Source organism: Orycteropus afer, unplaced genomic scaffold, assembly GCF_000298275.1.
Source record: "Orycteropus afer afer isolate SDZICR_OR568_19922 unplaced genomic scaffold, OryAfe1.0 scaffold00027, whole genome shotgun sequence".
Classification (NCBI taxonomy): domain Eukaryota; kingdom Metazoa; phylum Chordata; class Mammalia; order Tubulidentata; family Orycteropodidae; genus Orycteropus; species Orycteropus afer.
This window is the reverse complement of record NW_006921614.1, coordinates 15,323,365-15,329,811: the sequence shown is the minus strand read 5'-3', so window position 1 is coordinate 15,329,811 and position 6,447 is coordinate 15,323,365. Positions and strand designations below refer to the sequence as shown.

Sequence of the window (6,447 nt, the reverse complement as noted above, 5' to 3'; positions counted from 1 at the left end):
GCCTTTTATTATGTTGAGGAATGTCCCTTCTACTCCTATTTTGCTGAGAGTTTTGATCAGAAATGGGTGTTGGATTTTATCAAATGCCTTTTCTGGAAATGCAGATTTTTAAAACAAATTAGGTGTAACTGGTATCTGACAGGAATACATCTCTTTAAGAAAGATCCAGACAAACAGTCAATATTTTTTTTCTTCACTACTATCCACTTTACAAAATAGAATAGGTAAAAATAATAAGCATTTCCTTATAATATAATCCCCAATATTATATGTATTGAGAAAGTTTTGTTCTTGTTACTGTCATGTAGCAAGCTCCCAACTCATGGTGACCTCATGTACAAGGGAAAGAAATGTTGCCCGGTTCTGCTCCATCCCCATGATCAGACTGTTGTGATCCATAGGGCTTTTAATAGCTGACTTTTGGAAGCAGATTGCCAGATCTTTCTTCCTCATCTGCTTAGTTTAGAAATTCTGTTGAAACTGGTTAAGCACCATAGCAACACTCAAGCCCCCATTGACAAATGGGTGGTGTCTGTACCTGAGGGGTGAACTGGCTGTGAATCAAACCCAAATCTCCTGCTTAACCCACTGCCATAGAGTGAATTCCGACTCATAGTGGCTCTATAGGACAGAGCAGAACTGCCCCATAAAGTTTCCAAGACTGCAAATTTTACAGAAGTAGACTGCTTTATCTTTAACCCATGGAGCCCCTGATGGATTCAAACCGCCAAGCTTTCGGTTAGCAGCCCAAAGCACAGGGCCACCAGAGCTCCTGTCTCCTGTATAGAAGGTGAGAATTCTACCACCAAACTACCATTGTCCCCCCTCTTTATTTCAATTTGTGGTAGCTTTTAATAATTATAAAGTACTTCTATTTTATTTGAAATCATTTCTTGTGTCATTATTTTTGTATATTTGGCCAATTACAAGATTTTTTTTTAAATAGCATTTTTAGTGCATGGAAGATAAGACTTTGGGAGATTTTATGTACTTCAGAGACAATGGCAGGCTGGGTGGGACAACGGCAATAATTTCAGGTCAGTTAAGTAACTCATGAAATAGTTTTGGCTAGGTGACAGTTTTGTTCACACTAATGAAATATTAGCAGTATTATTTTGTATTAAGAGATCACGGTTGATAAATATAGCCACAGTACTTTAAAATCGAATACTAATTACAGTTGAGCTTCACTATTGATGAATTCCGTATCTGTGAATTTGTCTACTTGCTAAAATTTATTTGTAACTCCAATATCAACATTCATGGCACTTTGGTGGTCATCAATGGATATGTGCAGAGTGGTGAAAAATTTGAGTTGTTACCATGCACATCTCAGCTGAGACACTATGTTCTTGTTTGAGCTCTCATACTACAAACAGTATCTTTTTCATGACCTCCTCAATGCCATGTTTTTGTGCTTCTTGTTATTGGTTTCACTGTTCAAAAATGGCTGTTTAAAGTATAGTGCTGAAGTGCTGTCTAGTGTTTCTGGAGAAAATACGTGTCAGAGAACCTGTGTCCAGGTATGAGTTATAGTACTGTTGAATGATAATAAATATAGTTCAATGTTAATGAATCAACAGTATACATTTAACAAGGAGTCTTTAAACAGAAACATAAAATGAGGTTGTGTGTGGATTGGTTGAATGTGACCAGAGGCTCTCAGAAACCTTATAAACTCATATCTAGTTCAGTATCCACTAATTCAGTATTTGCCATGACTTTTTTGAACGTAACTACCATAAATACTGAGAATTGAATGTATATTAATAATAAAAAAAGCTTGACCAACTTAAAAAAGGCACTAAATACAATGTGTTTTCTTTATTGAGATAGTCGTAAGTAACAGAGGGAGTATACAGTAGCTCTGTAGTTCCATGAACCTAGAGCTACAACTCTTTGCTAAATGCTTTGGTGGAGAGGATGCACAGAGCCTGAAATCTAGCTCTGCAGCCAGGCCATGTGCCCAGCTCAGGGATGCATTAGTCAAAGAAAGATGCAACATTTATAATGGCAGCTTCTCAGAAAGATGCCTTTTGGTAATGTGCACAAAGGCACACATGTACTAGCAGAGGCTCGGGAAGGAAGGGCATGCCCTGCTCTGTGACATATCTGTCTTTGAACATGCAGTCCGCTCAGACTGCAATTCTTTATCCTTTCCCTGTCTGCTCATTCTGACCTGTCCGTTCTAGGCTCAGTGCAACAGTTCCAAGTCTAGTAACTGGAGTGAATCCATGTCATCTCGCTTGGTTTCCCTTGTGACCAAAGACACACAGCATGGTTGGCCTTTGCTGAGATTGAACCTGCTCTTTGCCTACAGTGACACCAACCTTACCACATAAGCTAACCCTGCCATTCCATCCAAGTGTGTGTGTGTGTACGCACACACACACACACACACACACATTTTGGCTTTCATCAAATACTTTAAATGTCTTTAATTTAAATTATGCTTCTGGCTAGAATTTCTACATGAATATTTTTCCAAGGGATTAGAGGTAACAGGGTAAATACATTTAAATGTATTTTACTCAAATTTCCCTTCTAAAAATAACATTTCAAATAGGTCTTTCTGGACTTCTCAGCTTATTTTATTGCTTTTGAAACACTTTGTTGTACTAGAATGGTCTAAAAAATTGTGTTATTTGTCATATAAAAGAAAGCAAGAGTTTGCTAAAAATAAAAGGAGAAAACATGATTACTGGTTAATGGTGGATTAGTTTTAAAGACTGGGCACAAGTTCCTGGTGCTTGTTTTGTTCTCTGACAGCAATCTGGGATGGAGGAGCTTCTTACTTTCACAAGAGTGAGTGCCAGGAGTCTGTTCTTTTCCATCAGACTATCTGTGGCCTTTGACCTATCAATTTCTAGGCATTTCCTCTCAAGCTCATATTATATTCCCAGTCTGGGAATGGGAAGGGAAAGAATATACAACTCTATATTTTTTATTACTGAATGAATAGTTTACAGGTTTTCATGAAGGGAAAGGGCTTTGTTTGAATTTCCACTGAACATAATTAATGGTTATTGACTGGTAAATGATGAAAAGGTGACACTCTGAATGAGAAGATAAATGATCTTGTGTCTGGTGTGATAATGGGTTAGTAATTTGCCACATAGCCAAGGCTGAGTGCATCCCATTGTGATGCTAGATCATGTCTAAGACACAAAGGCTGCAGTGTGAGAGGTCCTCAAACAGTCACCTTCGTATACAGCTGCACACGTTGATTTGGTCCATTTATTCTCTGATAGATGGCACAACCGAGGCAAAAGTTCACCAGCTCTCACCTTCCTGTTCACAGGATGAACCATATGACCCATGACACAGCCAGGCCACGGTGTATGATAAAATCACCACCCGGCTTTGGCTTCCGATTATAGACACAATATTGAAGTTAGATGTTTTAGACATCTGTTTGTCTTCCCACATATTTGAGTACTCTTTTAGGATATGAGTGACTTGTGCATTTCTTTATATAAATTTTTTTACTTTTAGTCCTGACCTAGTCACCAGTGCAAATGAAAAAAGAAAAATATTTCTTGCTTTTAATCCATCTCACAAGGAGGAAAGGAAGTCAGTTAAGAAATGTACCAAGGTTTCAGATTCTTCAACATAAAAACATTCCTTAATCTCAAATGAACAGTGAAGTTTCAAAACATTCTCCATGCATTGTGCTTTTGAGGCATAGAAGTTTAAGGAGACACTGATTCTATGCCATTTACATTTAAAGGCCAAGTCTAGATGGGTATAAACACTGTAAAATTCAGACATGTAACTATAAATTATATAACCTATCTATTCTGAAAATCCAAGTTAGAGAGGTCAAAATAAAACCTTAATTAAACATTTTCAAGTACAAATATTCTTCTCCCACAATGACTATTCAGCCATTCAAATTATGAATATGGGAGTGGAGCAGGAAGGCCAACAGTGGAGGGACATTCCCTTTTCCTTGCTTAGGTGCTAGCCGTTCACAGCTGGACCAGTGAAGGAGAACACTCAAAGTACATCACCACAGCCAACTAACTACACCTGATTCCAGGCATGCCTTTTGGGGTGTGATGTGTGTTTGCCTTAACAATTTGAATTCTACAATTGCTCCCATTTCACCATTAACTTCTAGTTCAGTATCTAAGCCACAAACACTTATTAACTAAGCTGTCATCCATGAATAACAAGATTCGTTAATCAAGGTTATGTTTAACTACGTTTATTTGACTGCTACTTTTTTAGCCTAGTGTTTCTGTGCTTTATGCTCTTATGGCATTAAAAATTGTTTTTAAAAAAAACAGAACTCTATTTCAAGGAGAACACCTGTGAAATAATTCTAATAAAAATAATAAAATTTAAACAAATGGAAATAAAAATTCTAAATAAAGGCTGCCAAGTGTGGACTCATTCATTTACATTTTATCCTTAAGCATTGCTGAGTAGAGTAGCTTTTTCATGATGGCAGCCTAGTATTTACAGTTTGGGCCAGGACTTCAAGCAGTCTTATAGCAGGACGGGTCTGATGCTTTGTGGAATCCACATAGGCAGGTCTGAATGGGAGAGCTACCCCTACTCTCATATAGTTGGGAAACAGTTATCGAGTGACCAATTAAAACTATGCTAAGAAAATCATCTAGCATAAAACTAAAACCTGGCCTTGTGGCTCTCTCAATCTATTACTATTTTTCATTGGCAAAGTACTATAGCATATAAATTCCTCCTATTAAGGGTCCTTCAGACATTTTATAGCTATAAAGTTATTGAACAAAAAAAGATAATTAGAAAATCAATTAATAAGAGCATCAAAAATAAAAGGCTGTAATTTAGAATGTATTCTAAATTATATTTATTTACAATTATATAGTTCTTTTCTTCTTCTTCTTTTTTACTGCCAAAGCACCATTTTACAATATCATATGTATTGAAAGAAAGAGGCTGTGTCAAAATTTGCCTTGCTCTTTATCCTTTTATTCTAGCCAGGTATACTAATCAATAAATTTCAAGGATAGGGGTTAGTTTTTCTCTTCAATATAATACCTAAAACCTCCTGTTGTTGTTGTTGTTATGAGCCGTCAAGTTGGACCCAACTCATAGCGAACCCTCCTTGGGTTTCCGAGGCAGTATCACTATGGAAGTAGATTGCCTCATCTTCCTTCCGAGGAGTGGCTGGTGGGTTTGAACCACCAGCCTTCTAGTTAGCAGTCAAGTGCCTTAGGCACTACACTACCCAAACCTCCTAGCCTCATGTTAATCATTCAGAATCAATCAATGCCATCTGCTCTTTCAATATGCAGATTCAATATGCAGATTCAAGTAGCTACGAACAACTCAGTCAATTGGCATCACAAAGCTCATGTTCTCCATCCTAGTGAGGTAACTAGCTTTTGAGGTCTTAGACGCTTGCAAGTGGCCATCTAAGATACAATTCATTAGGAACAAAAGAGAAAGAAGGAAACCAAAGTCTCAGAGAAGAAATGAGTCCATAGGACTAATAGCCTACATAAACCACGGCCTCATCTACCCTAAGATTAGAAGAACTAGACGGTGCCTGGGTACCATTACTGACCATTCTGGTCAGGATCACAATAGATGGACAGGATAGGATGGGAAAAAAATGAGACAGAACTCTAATTCTTAAAAAGTCCAGAATTACTAGACCAGTTGAGACTGGAGGACTCATTGAGACTAGTGACTTAAGATACTCTTTAAAACTTACACTGAACTATTCCCCATGGTTACCTTTTAGCAAAATAACAGATTGGTGCATAAAACAAAGAATATTACCTAGGATTACAGGGCTCAGTTAAAAAACTATATCACCGAAACTCAAATTTATTAAAAAAACAAAAACAAAAAATCTCAGATTTACTGGACTAACAGACTGGAGGAATTCTCAAGACTACTGCCCTAAGACAACTTTTTAATCTGTACCTGAAGCTACTCCCAAAGGTCACCTTACAGGCAAATAATAGATTGGTATATGAAATAAACAAGAACACCTATGAGGACAATAAACTTCATAGAACAATAAACTCTGTGAGACCAAATGGGCAAAAGCAAAGATGAGAAGGCCAGAAGGGGCAGGGAAACTGGATGGATGGAAATGAAGAAGGCAGGGTAGAAATAGGGAGAGTGCTGACAAATTATGAGGATAACAACCAATGTCATGGAATAATTTGTGTATGAATTATTGAATGAGAAACTAATTTTCTGTGTTAACTTTCACATAAAACAAAATATAATTTTCCCAAACCATGTATAGGAGAGCAAAAGGTCAACAATTATTCTAAAGCAAAGATGAGAAGACAACAGGGGCAGGGAAATGAAAGTAACAGAAACAGAACAATTAGAACATAATTAATGAGATATTAATTGTGGCCACTCCCCTTCATATAGGAGCTCTGGTAGCATAGTGCCTAAGGCACTTGACTGCTCACCAGAAGGCTGGTGGTTCAA

General features: G+C 37.4%; 1 protein-coding gene across 1 annotated transcript in view; it reads right to left on the bottom strand.

Moving 5' to 3' along the window:
- The window catches only part of GMDS (GDP-mannose 4,6-dehydratase), a 907,267-nt gene that overhangs the window by 203,554 nt on the left and 697,266 nt on the right, over positions 1–6,447 (bottom strand). The gene's annotated exons all lie outside the window — the stretch shown is intronic.